The sequence below is a fragment of the Furipterus horrens genome, unplaced genomic scaffold, assembly GCF_987537825.1.
Source record: "Furipterus horrens unplaced genomic scaffold, mFurHor1.1.pri manual_scaffold_3, whole genome shotgun sequence".
NCBI lineage: Eukaryota > Metazoa > Chordata > Mammalia > Chiroptera > Furipteridae > Furipterus > Furipterus horrens.
Genome location: NW_028327173.1, coordinates 77,115,651 through 77,133,264, shown reverse-complemented (window position 1 = coordinate 77,133,264; position 17,614 = coordinate 77,115,651). Strand labels below are relative to the sequence as shown.

General features: G+C 38.8%; 1 pseudogene; it reads right to left on the bottom strand.

The window, feature by feature from the left end:
• Positions 1–3,684: 3,684 nt before the first annotated feature.
• Positions 3,685–4,414, bottom strand: LOC150015350 (thyroid transcription factor 1-associated protein 26 pseudogene; annotated as a pseudogene).
• Positions 4,415–17,614: the final 13,200 nt, after the last annotated feature.

Sequence of the window (17,614 nt, the reverse complement as noted above, 5' to 3'; positions counted from 1 at the left end):
CCATTTACAACCTTAATCTCCCTTTGCCATGTAACATACTTACCATTCTGGGGGTTAGAATATGGACTTTTCAGGGGAATGGTGAGGGGAAGTGGCAATTATTCAGCTGGCCACACCCTTGCTGGCCAAACAATTCTCTCCTGTAAGATTTTTTTTTTTTACAAGAAGACATTTTTTTATGGAGAGATACTTTTTTTCATTATATTATTTGGAAAACAGTCTTACTCTTTTGCCCAGCTTTATTAAAATGTATTGTAAGTGACATGTAACATCGTATAAACTTGTGTAAAATTGTTGATTTGATTCATTTATAAATTACAAAATTATTACCACCACAGTAATTGCTAAGACCTCCATCTAGTCAAATAGCTAGCATTTCTTTTTTTGTAGTGAGAACATTTAAGATTTGCTCTCTTAGCAACATTCAAGTATATGACACAGTATTACTAGCTACAGTCACCATGCTATGCATTAGATTCCCAAACTTGTTAATATTATTTTATTATTATTCAATTATAGTTGACATTTAATGCATGAGCATTGTATATGCTTCCATTTATATGTATCTTCTTCAATTTATTTCTTTTTCCAAGTACAAGTCTTTTACCTCCTTAGGTAAATTTATTCCTAGGTGTTTTGTTTGTTTGTTTATTCTCTATTGTACTTTTTCCATTACCAATATCATTACTCCTCTTATACTCCCTTCCCCCAGCAGTAACCACACTGTTGTCCATGTCCATGAGTCCTTTTTCCTTTTTGCTCAATTCTTCAATCTCTCCACCCTGTAACCCCCACCCCCACCCCCAATAGCTGTCTTCTGCTCTCCATCTATGAGTCTGCCTCTGTTTTGCTTGGTAGTTGAGTTCGTTCATTAGATTCCACAGATGAATGGAATCATATGGTATTTGTCTTTCTCTGACTGGCTTTTTTCACTTAGCATAGTGTTCTCCAGGTCCATCTATACTATTGTAAAGGGTAAAATTTTCTCTTCTACAGCCATGTAGAATTCCAATGTGGGTCATAAGCAGATCCATTTTTAATTTTTTAAGGTACAGTATTCCCTCACTTATTGTGGGTATTACGTTCTAGACACCCCCGCAAAGTAGGGACTTTACATTTATTCTACACTCTTAGACCTACGTAACTTAAAAAACATATGTATACAGTACCGTAAAACACCACAATATAGCAAAAAATTCGCGATAAATAATAATTAAGTATAATATTTTTTAAAAATCCCGTGATACAGTGAGGCTGTGATAAGTGAACCATGATATAGAGAGGGACTACTGTATCTCCACACTGCTTTCCACAGTAGCTGTACCAGTCTGCATTTCCACCAACAGTGCAAAAGGATTCCCCTTTCTCTACATCCTTGCCAGCACTTGCTGTTTGTTGATTTATTGATGATAGCCATTCTGACAGGTATGAGATGGTATCCCATGGTAGTTTTAATTTGCATTTCTCTGAGGATTAGTGGCATTGAGCATCTTTTCATATGTCTATTGGCCATCTGTATGTCCTCTTTGGAGAAGTGTCTGTTCAGGTCCTTTGCCTGTTTTTTAATTGGGTTGCTTGGGGGTTCTGTTTGTTTGTTTTTTGTCTTTTTGTTTGTTTTGGTGTTGAGTTTTGTAAGTACTTTATAAATTTTGCATATTAACCCCTTATCACATATATCAGCAAATATGTTCTCCCATCCTGGGGAAATAATATCCAATAAAAAATTATATGAGCAATATCTCAGATTTTGCAGCCTATATTTTCTTCTAGGATTTTTATGGTTCGGGGTCTAATATTTAAGTCTTTGATCCATTTTGAATTTATTCTTGTGTGTAGTGTAAGAAGGTGGTCTAGTTTCATCTTTCTGCACATATCTGTCCAATTTTCCTAACACCGTGTATTGCATAAATATCTTTAGCCCATTGTGTATTTGCTTCCTCTGTCAAATATTAATTGATTACGAAGGTATGGGTTTATTTCTGGGTTTTCTATTTTGTTCCATTGATCTATATGTCTTTTTTTATGCCATTACCATGCTGTTTTGACTACTATGGCCTTGTAGTATAGTTTGATATTAGGTAGCAAGATTCCTCCAACTTTGTTCTTTCTCAGGATTGCTGTTGCTATGTGGGGCCTTTTGTGGTTCTATATAAATTTTTGAAATATTTGTTCTAGTTCTGTGAAACATGTCATTGGAATCTTAATAAGAATTGTATTAGATTGCTTTGGGTAGTATGGACATTTAATGATGTTAATTCTTTCTATGCATGAACATGGTGTGTGCTTCCATTTATTTATATCATCTTCAATTTCTTCTGTGTCTTATAGTTTTCATGGACAGGTCTTCTACATCCTTGGTTAGGTTTTATTCTTTTTGATACAATTGAAAATGGAATTGTTTTTTAAATTTCTTCTGATAGTTTGTTATTGATAGATAAATGGCAGTGGGTTTCTGAATATTAATTTCATATGCTGCCACTTTACTGAATTTATTTATTATTTCTAATGGTTTTTGGTGGGGTGTTTAGGGATTTATATACAGTATCATGTCACCCACAAATAATAATAGTTTTTCTTCTTTTCTAATTCAAATGCCTTATTTTCTTCTCTAATTGCTGTGTCTAGAACTTTAAATACTATGTTGAAGTAAGTGGTGAAAGATGACATCTATGTCTTATGTCTGATCTTAAGGAAAATGCTTTAGCTTTTCACCATGTAGCTTTTCACCATTGAGTATGATGTTAGCTATGGGTTTGTCATATACAGCCTTTATTCTGTCAAGGTATGTTTCCTCTATTTCCACTATGTTGAGAGTTTTTATCATAAACTGAAGCTGAATTTTGTCAAATAATTTTTCTGCATCTGACATAATCTATGATTTTATTTTTTTTAAATGTGGTATATTGTTTTGCAGATGTTGTATTATACTTGTAGCCCTGGAATAAATTTGACTTGATCATAGCATATCATCTTTTAATTTATTGTTGAATTTGGATTGCTAAAATTTTGTTGAGGATTTTTACATGTATGTCCGTAAGGAATATTGGCCTCTAATTTTCTTATAGTTTCCTTTTCTGGTTTTGGTATCAGGACAATGTTTCCCTCATAAATGCATTTGGAAGGGTTCTCTCCTCTTTTTTTTTTTTTTTTTTTTTAATAGTTTGTGAAAGATTGCTATTCAATTTTCTTTAAATGTTTGTTAGAGTTCACCAATGAAATCATCTAGTCCTGGACTTTTTTTATTGGGAGGTTTTTGATTATTTGTTCAATCTCCTTAGTAGTCATCAGTCTGTTCAGAATTTCTATTTCTTCATGATGTAGTCTTCTAGGTTGTATATTTCTAGAAATTTTTTCATTTCTTCTTGGTGTCAAATTTGTTGGCACATTATTGTTCATAGTAGTATTTTATTTGTGTGGTATTACCAAGACTTTTTAAAATAATGAAGAAAAAAATAAATGTTTCCAATTGGTTTTAAGGCATCTGTTAAAATCATTATAATTTTTTTCTTTATTTTGTAAGCATGTTAATTACACTGATGTGCTTTTGAATACTATACCAAGTTGGCATTCCAAAAAAAAAAAAAAAACTAATCTGAGCAATATTTGTTATCTTTTTACCTATTGCTCAATTCATTTAGTAAATATTTCCTTTAGGTTTTTCTTTTTTTTTTTTTTAATCCTTGATTGAACAAAATGTCTGATTTAATTGTTTTCTTGTATTTTTTTAAGAAGATACTCCATCTGTAAATTTAAGTTTGGTTGGCCCTTTTTAGTTTTGCTCAGTATTTTAAACACTTCCATTTTCTTCCTTTTGTAGAGTCTTTGAGCTTCTTCTCTCTCTTGCTTTCTCCTTTCAAATTCTTGTTTGTTAGCAGCACGCTTAGCCTGTATCTGTTCATATTCTTCTTGTGCTTTTTGATTTGAAGTTTTCTTTTTATTTTTCTTTGGAATGGTAACGAAGTTGACCCTTTCTTCTTTACGTTGTTCTTCTGGTTGAGGCTGGTCAATGCTACAATGTTCTTCAGGTAAAGCCTGATCAATGTTACATTGTTCTGTTGGCAAAGCCTGATTAAGTTCTTCTAACAAAGGCTGGTTAACTTATCTACGTTGCTTCCTGAGTCTTTCCTCTTCAGCTAAATAGAGATGTTTCAGATGATCAGGGTATTGATCTCTAAATTGGGAATCCTGAGATGCTTGAGCCTTCTTTTCCCTCCACAGCAATTTCTTGTAATTTTGCTGAATCTTCAGTTTTCTTCGAAATGCAAAGCCTTGTCCCTCGCGAAGGCCCGAGATGGTTAGGTCGCCACATCCTCTATTTCATGTTCTTATTCTTGAATCTGACCGGAGAAATTCCATCATCCTGCATCCCAAAACTTCCCTTCTGCCGCCTTGCTGCAGACCTCACTGGTGCCATGGCTCACCTCCTTTAGGTTTTTTTTAGTAGATTCAACTGTAGTTTTCCTTATAATGTTTGTTATGTTATGGCATTAAGGTTATTTAGGCATTGAGGGTACCTTTTTGTTGTTGTTCTTATTCCCTGAAAAAGTTGTAAAAGTTTAGTGTTAATTTTCTCTTAAATGTTTGGACGAATTCATCAATGAGACTTCTGAGCCTGAAGTTTACTTTTTGGGAAGGTTATAACATAATTACAGATTCAATTTACTTAATAGTTATAATATTATTCTAATATTTCTATTTCTTCTAATGTCAGTTTTGGTCAGTTACCTCTGACTTATTTTAAAGTATATTTTACTGATTATATTGTTAAGAGTAGTATAATTTTTTTTCCCTTTGCTCTCCTCTGCCCAGTACCCTCCTTCCCTCCAGCAGTCCCATATCCATGGATCATGCATATAAGTTTTTTGGCTTCACCCTTTGCTATATTATTCTTAACTCCCACCTTGGTATTTTGTACCAACCAATTATGCTTCTTAATCCCTGCACCATTTCCCCATTTCTCCACTTCCCCCTCCCAGCTGATAACCCTCCAAATGATCCCCATACCTATGATACTGTTCCTACTCTGGTTTGCTTAGTTGGATTTTGTTTTTACTTTTTAGATTCAGTTGTTGATAGTTGTGGGTTTGTTGTCATTTTAGTGTTCATAGTTCTGATTTCTTTCTCTTAAATAAGTCCCTTTAGCATTTCATATAATAATAGCTTGGTGATGATGAACTCCTTCAGCTTTACCTTGTCTGGGAAGCACTTCATCTGCCCTTCCATTCTAAATGATAGCTTTGCACCTCACTGATCTGTTTTATTACCTGTGTAGCTCTGTATATATAAGGCTATTTTTTATCACTTACTTTAAAAGCAGTATTAGATCTACTTTTATTTACATCCATCATAGGCCTCTAAACTATTTTGTTTTAAGCTATATGCATTTTTTTTTTATATATAAACGGGGAGGGACTTTCAACTTCCTGTTTTCTAGAGGACAGATGAAAGAGATGTGCACATTTGCCTGTATTTTTATTCAATCCCACTGTCAGTCCTCATTCTCCCTCCCCATATCCCATCAGCCCTTGGAGCTTTTTCTCAGCAAGGTTGTCTAATTTTTCTCTCTCTGAGCTCTTATAATATCTGGTACCAATTTTCTTCATTTTGACTCTTGACAATAAGCTATCTTACAGTGTTATTGGTTCAAGTGTGTAGGTATTCTCAATTAGCCTACTGTCATTGCTATAGACCCTACCTTTAAATCTGTTTTTAAGATCTTTAAATTTATTTTGTGTCTCCTCCTCATTGTTGCATTGTATTAGGCAGATGACTCACCATTGTAAAAGACACGGAAGAGCAGGAGAAGCTGTGAAGGGAACACAGTCAGTGCCTGCCCACATAGCTCAGCACTTGCCCTTCCTGGGCATGCAGCAGCTTCTCATTGTCACTCCGCCTGGGGCTGCTTGCAGGACACGTGGTGCTGGGGAGTTGTCTCAAAGCAAATTAGAGTTGGTGCAGCCTCTCTTCTTCCAGGCTGGACAACTCTGGGCTGTGCTCTGATCTGTCTCCCAGGGGTGCTCAGCAGACTGAGTCCCTGTTGCCCACAGAGATCATCTACTGATTAATATATCCTGTATTAGTTTCCATCACCCTGGCTGGTTTGGCTCAGTGGATTGAGCGTCGGCCTGAGAGCTAAGTGTCGCTGGTTCGATCTTCCAGTCAGGGCACATCAGAGAAGGAAAACTCTGATTCCAAAAAACCTCCGCTGCCTTGTGGCATACCTCTTCAGGGGAAAGGCTAAGGGAGTAAACCCCGACAGAAAATCCGGAGCCGGAGTCCCTAAGGCGGTTTGACGTTGTAGTCAACACCGGCAACTCCTGCGGCGCACCTGAAGCCAAGCTGTATTGACTCCGTCTTTCCCTTGGATCCTTCAGCTGCGAAGAGAGGGGTGTCTGCTGCATGGGCAACAGCAGACCCTCCATATCACCCTGCCCAGGCTCTGTAGCTTCATCGAAAGATGTCGATTCAACATGGGAGGAGACAGATACCGTGTCACTCCCAAGTCGGACTGCACAGCCATTCTCGGCGGTGCAGATAGACTCTTAAGAAGCTACACCATCGTCTCTCGAGACAGACGGCTGCCGACGACGAGTTTCCATCACTTCCCTGTCTCGCTCCCCTGTTCTAAATCGGTCTTGGCATCACTTTCCAAAAATAAAAATAAAAATAAAAAACAAACAAAAAAACTCTGCTGTTACTTAAAATTAAATCCCCATCTCAGGATCTGCTGCTTCTTGGTAGACACAGCCCAAGACCATCTGTGGTCCTTTCTGTCTTTCTAAATGGACCATCCCCCATTCAGAGATTAATGAGCCTTTAAAACCAAATTCTAACTACAATTTATTCAAACTAATAGCAAGAAGAGTTTTTGATATATTTCTTAAAATGAGCTTACACAGTTTGGCGATACCAAACCTAAGCTCAAGATGGCAGCCCAGGGTTCTAGGACTGATGCCCTCACTCACACAATGCGTGTCCAAAGGAGCACTACTCAACTTCTTCAGCCTTCAGGTTTCGAACTTAAAAATGAATGATGGTGCTGGTTCTACTAACCTTGCCTGTTTGTTTTGGGAAACAAAGGAACGACAGTCTGGGAATGAGCTTTATGAACTGAGTTACAAATAAAATGTGGAGTGAAATAGAATATCACCTCTTTTCATGAGGGACTGAAACTATTCTTATAATGTTTAGAAAACTAATCACAAGGAAGAAAAAGAAGGGAGGAAGAAAAGAATAACTTTGCCTAAAAGATATGTTGCTTTCCAATATTTTTCCCTATGACAGTGAGGCATAAACTCAGTTTGTGAATTTTATCCAAGTACATTATTTTGTGGGGAAGCAAATGAACTTGGAAGGGACCCCTATAATGAAAGCTTAATTTACTGTGTTGCTTGCCCTGCTAATCTTGGGCCAGAAGAGGGTGGATGATTTAGATGTGTAAACAGGTATTTGCTGTGCCTGTTGGACACATAAAGGAGCTTTAAATATTTGCCAGAATGTTTACCTATTTCTTTCTAAATTCAGAGCTTGCCTAACTACCCTGGCTATAACATTGAAATGCCAGTGATAACAGATAACATATAAAATGCCTGTACTTTCTTTTAGAAATTAGTCACTCATAACTTATTACCCAGAAAACAATTATAGGCCAAAAATTCAGTTAGCTTATGCTGGTACGATCACTAGCTGGGGGCTCACTACTAGAAATAAAGAGACTCAAGAGTGTGAAGAAAAATGTCAAATATAAAATGTTAAAAGAAGAAGAAACCTTGCTGGTCAGCTTGATTTACACATACATTTTGCAGATAACAAAATTGATAACTATAGAGCTTCGATGACCTTATATCACAATGACTTAATTATTTCCACTATACTATCATTTCAGAAATCTGTCAGCCTAATAACTGACTTTATGGTTTAACTTATTTTTAACTTCCACAATGCTGACTGGTATGTATTGCTCTTATTCTACCTAAGAGGAAAACTGTACTCAGGGAGTTGGTTTACTTTCTCTATAGTTATACAGCAAGTAAGAAGCAGAAATGTGCCTTAAAGCTATTTTATCTCCAATATCTATGCTCCCTTATGTCCATACTCTCGCTCCTATTTTTGTTTTTTCTAAGGTAGAGCAAGGCCAGGGCAGTATTTGATCCTAAAGGAACACAGTCAACAAAATCTTACCTTATTCCAACAGACCCTCATTTACTATTTAAAAGGAACACCAGAGAGATTAAAGTGGCAATTGCAAGGACTCAGGGTGCGAATGAACGAATGCATGAATGAGCGAAGGAAGAATAAGAAGAGTAAATGAATGGTTTTGTAACGTAGTATGAATTACCTGCAGTTACCACAAATGTCCACAAGATGTCACTACCTTACACCACTTCAGAAAAACCACATTCAAATAGAGAATTTTGGATCTCTGAATTGCGAATATATAATTTATCACTTATAATTGAAAAAGGCCTGGTCATTTATACTGTATTATGACTGATTCCTTATTTTTCTCTTAAATCTACTTCAAGAGATAGTGCAAAACGTAGACTTTAAATAAGTCATAAGGCTTAATGCTCTAATGCTGGGAAACATTAACCAAGAAGTCACAGAGGTAAGGGGTTCCCAGGCCACTCAGCAAAAACAAAGACAAGGCTAGAGACCTTGCACTAAGCCCTTAACTGGCTCAGTTGCAAAACTCCCCTCAGCACTTCCTTGTAATTCTACCACCCTCACTGTTCCATGTTCACAGGAAACAGTGATTCAACAACATCTAAAAAGGCAGCACATTGGGGTTTAAATTGTGCTTGCTTCTTGAAATAATTCTCACACTTTCCTTCACCAGGACTGAAGTTCAAATGGCTGTAATGAGTTTGTTATGTATGTGTTTAATACATATACATACATAACGTACATAATTCGGTTCAGAGCTCTCCTGTGCTTATTGGTTTTTTTTGGTTTTGCTTTTGTTTTTTTCATGTATAATTAAAATCCAGTTTGTAAATGATTATTTCAAGTTTTTGCAAGTTTTACAAGCACCAGAATAATGTTAGCCACGCTCAATATTTCCACTTCAGCTTTATTTAATATTGATAACCTTAAATTTATTTCAAGTTAAATACTTATGAGTTCTACTGATGCAAAACATGTTTGTCAATGGCAGATTTTTAGAAGTCCCAGAAAGTTTTAAGGTTTTAGGTACTTTATTAGTGCTTGCTCCTGAGATTCTTTCTCCTGATCTTTTTTATTGACATTGGGATAAATAATTTTCATGAGTGGTAATTCAAGTCTGGCAAGCCTGAGAAGTCAGTGAACTCATTTTGTTATAAAAAGAAGCTGCTTGGTAGATTTTCAGATCATTCAACAACATAGACCAAAAGAGCTGTTTGCTTTAAAGGCCCATATTTCCTATACAAATACATCCTACTCACTGAGAGCCTAAATAAAGTCACTTAGCAGGAAGCAGGTTAATGACTCAGAGAAGCAGGCATCAGCCTTCATGTTCTGATGAATTTGTGACATGACAAAGTAATTTATTACTAATAATAATTTTAAAAGCTAAACCTAGCAACTGATTTACCTTAAAAAATTTAAATAAATTGCTAGACTATTTTCACATGAACCCCCATTATGGCCTCCCTGGTTTTCATTTTTTGGTGTGCTCACAGGATGGAAGCCTTAATGACATGAGGACATGGGACATGCTCACACAGTAAAGTTAAATGAAAAATAAAATATCAAACTCCATAGGAAGTACCAGACTTGTGTAAAAATAAGTACCTATACATTGCAAGGCAAGGGAACAATCCCTCTAACCACAGAGAGAACAGTATCACCTGGGCAAGCTGAAATCCATTTTCTTATATGGCAATCCTGCAATTCTACTTCCCCGTATCTACCCCATTTCCTCGTGTGCACCCAGAGAAACACAAAAGGATCTTCACTGCAGCATAATGTATTACCACGGAACCAGAACCACCAAAAGGGTCTGTTATGGGCTGAATTGTGTCCTCCCAAAATGCTCATGTTGAAGTCTTAACCCCCTTGTTCCTCAGAATGTGACTGTATTTGGAAACAAAGTCTTTATAAAGAGGTAAATAAGTTGAAATAAACTCATTGGGGTGCTTTCTAAACTGATATGACTGGTGTCCTAACAAGAAGAAATTAGGACACAGAGAAGTACAGAGGGAAGACCGTGTGAGGACACTAGGAAAAGATGACCAACTATAAGCCAAGGAGAGAGTCCTCAGAAGAAACCAACCTTGCCAATACCTTGATCTCAGACTTGGAGCTTCCATTACTGTGAGACAATACATTTCTGTTGTTGAAGCCCCATCGTCTGTGATACTGGGTTATGGCAGCCCAAGATGATGAATGCGAAGTCCATCAGCTGGGAATGGATAAGTAAACCTTTGGTTCTGCAGGCAATGAAAGACTACATAGTCTTTAACAGAACTGTAATGGGGGTGGTTTGGGGAGGCGCCTGGGATAGGGCATGAGCTGCAGCTGCACTGCGGCTGCCAAACCAGCCTATGTCGCCCTGGCAACCAGGGCCAGGCAGGCTGGCTGAGCAAGGGGTGTCTGGAGAAGCTTAAAAGAAGAGTGCAGGAAACACCACTCTCTTGGATTCTGTGCTCCTTCCTGGCTGAAGGGGGCTGGAGTCCCTGGGCCCTGTGCCCTGGGGACCAGGTGGCCCAGTAACACTGGGGGTGGGGACCCTCCCTGAGCGCTCCAGGGCCATCCTGGAGTGCAGCCAGCTCTGGCAAGAAGAGAGGGGAGGAGGCTCTGGCCAGTGGTCTTGGGGAGCATGGTGGGGCAATAGGCCCCGTGCCCCTCCCCAACACAGAGGCTGTAGCAGCAGCTGCCTCGGCCCCCAGCGCTCCCCTCCAGCGTGGGCCTGGCCGGAAGCTGAGGCGGCTGCTGCCAACCTGCCGGCCCACCAGCGCGGGCCTGTTAGTGATGGTTCCAGCGCAGCCTCACGGACGGACGGGACCACCAGCCACCCGCGTGTTCCTCCAACAGGAGCCAGGCAAGGGGTTCCCACCATCGTTGCCGATCTGCTCTGCTGGTGGGAGTGGCAGTTGCTGGAACCACTGGGGGCTTAGGCCCCACATGGTTGGGCCCCAAGGCAGGGTCCCAATCTGGAATACCTGACTCCAGCCTCTGAGACTCTAGACCCAGTACAGCATGGCACATGGGTCCTGGACTGCTTCCACTCTCTCACCCGGAGAGCGTCCCACAGATGCATGAGCTGGGAAGTTCCTCCTGAATGGAGCTTCCTTTGTAAGATCGTCCTTAGTGATCCGGCAGAGCACCTCAGAGCCTGGGAGAGAGCTGCTGCAAGATGATGGTGACCCTGAAACCCCTAAGTGCACGCCCCACAGAGGGCGGAGAACTGTCTGTGTGGCTGCCTGAAGCTCCAGGACAGATAAGCGATAATGGGGAACCTCTGGGTTTGGTTTTAGACTGCAGTCTTCCTGGGGGTGGCTCAGAACGTTTCCAGCCCCCCCCCCCAAACTGGGTTTCCTGTTAATAAAAACCTTTTTCCTTCCTCACAGACCTTTGTAGCATGTATATGGAAGGTGACAAGCAGCCAAACCCCGTGCTGCCCGGCTGCAGAACCTCTAACTAGTCCCTCTTTGAGTAAGGCCCTTGCTAGGTATGAAGATATAAACACGACCTATAGTTATCAGATAGATGGCAGTCTGGTTGGAGAGAGACAGATATTGATAAAGTCAAGTCACTCATGACACAAGGTGTTGGGAATCTGGGAGCAGAATTCAGGGGTGAAAACAGCATCTTGTTTATTATATATTTCATGCCAGACAGGTCTGTCTGTTTTGCACAAAGAGGTAGGTTTTTCAGGCAGCAGCAATTAAAAATACAAAGGCGCAGAGTCTCAAATGCCCCAAGCTGCTGGGGCAGGGCTCTGGGTGGGGCAGCTGCATTGCCAGGCAGGAGGGGCAGGGACAAGTTTGTTAGGGTTGGAAGGAAAGGGGGTGGGATTTACGCTGTAGACAACAGGAGCCCATAGCAGTTTTTATGAAAAAAGGACTGGCCTGATGGGCTTTCCAGGAAGAAGATCTGGCAGCTGGGAGAAAGACTGGAGAGAGAAGGGACTGGTCACTGGGCAGAAAACTTGTCCCAGCACACAGAGAGGTGGCAATGAGGGGCGGCAGCTGCACGTGCTGACCCCATCATTCTGCCTGCAAAACACAAGCCAATAGACAGAAGGCCTGGATGGACAGTTGCAGCTGGCAACTGTGTAGACCATATATGTATTTTTAAAAGATTTTATTTATTATTTAGAGAGAGGGGAAGCAGGGGAGAAAGAGAAACATTGATCGGCCTCCTCTTGCACCCCCCCAAGTGGGTACCTGGTCTGCAATCCAGACATGTGCCCCTCCTAGGAATTGAAACAGTGATCCTGTGGTTCACCAGCCAGGGTTAGCCCATGTATTTTTTACTTTAGATTTTAATGTCAAAAATGCATATTATATATGAATTTTCTTTGAAAACAAAAAGAGGCATTTGATCCTCGGGGTTGTGTAGATTTAAAAAAAAAAATAAACAGAAAAGTGCTGCCCTGTCCAGAAAAGTGCTCCCCACCTGACTCCTTTGGTTGGATCAGCAGTTTGGGGAAAACTGGAAGGGAACCTTGAGGCTGACATGAAGCACGTGGAGGCCAGCTGGTACCCAGGGTGCAGACATCCAGGTCCACTAAAACATAACCAAACTCTCACATGGACTCTCATCTTTAGGCCTTAGAGAAGGGCATGCTCATCTGAGACAATGCCATTGAAAATTTAGGTAGTTCCTTTTAGTCCCATTTGTCCCTACATGGTGCACTCTGCTGGGGGGTTTTTAAAAGGGAAGAAGCATGTGTATCTGGAGAATTACACCCCGCTGGGTCAAGAGGATTCCCTTCTACTCTCAACTGTGCTACCGAAGAGCTTTGCGGTGCTTGGGGCAAGTCGTTAAACTCCCTGGCCTCAGTTTCCTCAGATGTAAAAAAAAAAAAAAAAATCAAGCCAGTAGTTCTCAAACTTGGCTGCCAACAGAATTATATGAGAACAAGTTACGAATATTGTTTCCTCTAGAGCACCAGTTTACACCATACACAAGAATAAACTCAAAACAGATAAAGGTCTTAAAAGTAAGCTGTGAAACCATGAAAATCCCAGAAGAAAACATAGGCACTAAACTCTCAGCTATCTTGCGTAGCCATATTTTTGCCACTATATCTTCTAGGACAAAGGAAACAAAGGAAAAAATAAATAGGACTACATAAAATTAAAAAGCTTCTGCATAGCTAAAGAAATGATCATTAAAATGAAAAAGGAACCTACTTTATGGGAGAACATATTTTCCAATGATACATGGGACAAGGGTTTAATTTCCAAAATATATAAAGAATTAATATAACTCAACACCAGGAAAACAATCCAATTAGAAAATGGGCAAAGGTCCTAAATAGATACATCTCCAAAGAAGACATAAGATGGCCCATAGACATATGAAAAAATGCTCATCACTAATCATCAGAGAGATACAAATTAAAACCACCATGAGATATCACCTCCCACCTGTCAGAATGGCTATCATTAACCAATGAACAACAAGTACTGGTGAGGATGTGGAGAAAGGGGAACCCTAGTGCACTGTTGGTGGGAATGCAGTCACTGTGGAAAACAGTATGGAGTTTCTAAAAACTAAAGATGAAACTGCCTTTTGACCCAGCGATTCCACCTCTGGGAATATATCTTAAGAGTCACAAAATACCAATTCAAAAGAATATATGCACCCCTGTGTACATAGCAGCATTATTTACAATAGCCAACATCTGAAAACAACCCAAGTGTCCATCAGTAGATGAGTAGATAAAAAAAGCAGTGGTACATTTACACAATGGAATACTACTCAGCTGTAAAATAAGAAGGAAATCTTACCTTTTGTGACAGCATGGATGGACCTGAGGCTATTATCCTAAATGAAATAAGGCAGTCAGTGAAAGACAAATACCATATGATGTCACTTATATGTGGAACTAATGAACAAAATAAACTAATGAAGTGAAGAAATTAGCCAAAGAACATATCTACATGACCCATGGACACAGGCAACAATATGGGGGTTGCCTGAGGGTGTGAGCTAGGTAGACATGAGCAAAGGGGGAAAAGAGGAGACAATTGTAATAGCATAAACAATTTTAAAAATAATATTGATTCCTCAGCATAACTCCAGACCAACTAAATCAGGAGTGGGACCCTGGTGTCTGTTTCTGTAAGGTGTCCCTGTATTTAGAAATTCAGATAGGAAACACAGCACCATTCCCAACCATATGACCAACATTTTGGCCAGTATTTGAGGGGATTCTCACAGGAGGCTTAGACTACCACAGGACACATCTTGCCCCAATCTCTAGTGTCTACTGCATTCTCTGTCTTAATCAGACTATTATCTTCTCTCCTCCCAATGACAGCCCAAACTGGAGCCAAGTCAACCCTTCTTTAAGATCAAAAGTATCAGAAGCTATGGTAGTAAGAGAGAAAGATTCCCTAACAGGCCAGCAGTTCTATACTTTCCTATTGCTTTAATATTTTTATTTTTCAATTACAGTTGACATACAATGTTATGTTAGTATCAAGTGTACAACACAGTGACTGTACATTTGTATAACTTACAAAGTGATCACCCCAACAAGTCACCCCTTCTGTTACCATAGATAATTACTACATTATTGACTATGTTCCCTAGGTTGTGCTTTACATCCCCATTGCTTGAGGGGGGATAATTTATACTTCTTATTTCCTTCACCTTTTTCATCCAGCTCCCCACCAAAGTTCCTCACATCTGGCAACCAGCAATTTGTTCTCTTTATCTACAAGTTTGTTTCTTTTAGTTGTTCATTTCTTTCTTTCTTTCTTTCTTTCTTCCTTCCTTTCTTTCTTTCTTTCTTTCTCTTTCTTTCTTTCTTTCTTTTCTTTCTTTCTTTCTTTCTTTCTTTCTTTTTCTTTCTTCTTTCTTTCTTTCTTTCTTTCTTTTCTTTCTTTCTTTCTCTTTCTTTCTTTCTTTCTTTCTTTCTTTCTTTCTTTCTTTCTTTCTTTTTCTTTCTTTCTTTCTTTCTTTCTTTCTTTCTTTCTTTCTTTTTTAGGTTCCATATGCAGGTGAAATCCTGTGGCATCCCTCTGTCTGGCTTATTTCACTTAGCCTAATGCTGTCTAGGTCCATCCATGTTGCAAATGCCAAGATTTTACTCTTTTACATGGCTAATATTCCATTATGTATATGTCCCACATCTTTATCCATTCATTAATCAACAGACACTTCAGTTGCTATCATATCCTGGCTATTGTAAACAATGCTGCCATGAACATAGGGGTGCATATATATTTTTAAATTACTCTTCTGGATTTTTTTGGATAAATATCCAGAAATGGAATTTCTAGGTTGTATTAGAGTTCTATTTTTAATTTTTTGAAGATGCATCATACACTCTTCCACAGTGGCTGAACCAGTCTGTATTTTCACCAATAGTGCAGAAGGGTTCCCTTTTCTCCACATCTTTGTCAAAACTGGTTATTTGTTGATTTATTGATAATAGTCATTCTGACAGGTGTGAGGTGATATCTCAATGTGGTTTTAATTTTCATTTCCCTTATAATTAGGAATGTTGATTATCTTGTGTCTGTTTTATGCCAGTACCACGCTGTTTTGATTATAAAGCCTTCTAATATAGCTTATCAGGTTGCGTGGTAATTCCAACTTTGTTCTTTCTCAAGAGTGCTTTGGCTATTTGGGCTCATTTATGGTTCCATATAAATTTTAGGGGCATTTGTTGTAGTTCTGTAAAAAATTGCATTGAACTTTTTTTTGATGTACTAAAATATTTAATAAAATGGAACAGAATAATATTTCAACCATGTAAAGTGAACAGCAGTCAACAGTGGTATTAAGAACCATCATCACTGTCATTAACAAATGAGGAGAGACTTTAAGGTTCAAGTACTCTTCCAGTTTTCTGGGAACCCCAGGTCAGGTAATATACATCACGGTCTGTGATGCAATATTTGCTCCATAAGACACACAGACATTTCCCCCCACTTTTTGGGGGGAAAAGTGCACCTTATGGAGCAAAAAATACAGTAAATGAGTTGGCTCTGACACTCAAGTTGCAGGTTATTTACTTAGTAAGGAATAAGAGAAAACATCCTATACTTGTGAAATGATTTGTAATCAACAAAGTACTTTTAACAGTCATTATCTAATTTGACTGTCATGTGTAGAGGTTCAGTGCCGTTCTCCCCAAAATGTGCCACTTCTGCACACAAATTATTTTGAGCTGAAAGCAATCAAACCCCTGCAAGCTCACAAAAAAACTTTTCGTTCTCCCTTAAAGATTTTAAATTAGGGTCTTGCCCATAATGAGAGTTATCACCAGAAATGACTTTTTATGACCTAACAATCTATAGGCCAGGGCACACTTCTAATTATTGAACCTCTGCTTTTCTTATTGTTTTTCAATGACCTTCCTCTCTTCTGAAGCCCTAAGGTGATCCTTAGCTCAGAATGTCAAATGTACCTAATTTTCCCTTTTTGCCTTTTAACCTCTCGTGCCCGTGATGTTTCTGACTCTCATGTATATGGGTTTCCCATGCATATGGATATATTCAATTTATTTTTTCTTATTACTCTATCTCATGTTGATTTATTTATTAGAGCAGTCAAAAACAAAACAAAACAAAAACAAAAACAAAAAACTTAGGAGGGTACAGGAGAGCTTTTTCCTCCCCAACACATGAAAATCCCTGAGAGATGGGACAGATACTATGTTCATTTTGTAGAAGAGGAAACTGATATTTTAAAAGATTGAGATTTTTCAGTTTAATACAGCAAATGGTAGAGCTAGGTTTTTGTTTTTTTATAAAGTTACAGTATTTCTCTTTTTTTAAATTTTATTTTATTGATTATGCTCTTACAGTTGTCCCAATTTCTTATCCCCCTGCTCCCCGCATCCCTCCAGTTGTCCCCCCACTTAGTCCATGCCCATTGGTTGTGCATATAGTTCTTCTCAACATCTTCCTGTCTACTCCACTCCCTCCTACTATGCTGCTTAATTCCTGCATCATCTCCCACCCTTTTCCCCCTTCCCCCTCCCCACTGACCTCCCCCCATAATGTTCCCCACACCTATAATTCTTTTTCCCCTTTCGTTGCCTACTTAGTTTGCCTTTGTTTCAATTCCCTAGCTTCTGTTGTTGGTTGTTGTGATAGTTTTAATTTTAATGTTCATAGTTTTGATCTTCCTTCTTCTAAACAAGTCCCTTTAACATCTCATATAACTGGTTTGGATCTAATGAACTCCTTCAGTTTTACTTTGTCCTGGAAACACTTTGTCTGCCCTTCTACATGACAGCTTCGCTGGATAGAGTAATTGTGGTTGTAGGTTTTTGATTTTCATTACTTTGAATATTGCTTGCCAGTCCCTTCTTGCCTGTAAAGTCTCCTCTGAGAAATCCGCTGATAGTCTAATTGGGACCTCTTTGTACATAATTCTTTTATTCTTTCTTGCTGTTTTTAAGATTCTCTCTTTACCTTTAATTTTTGACATTTTGATGATA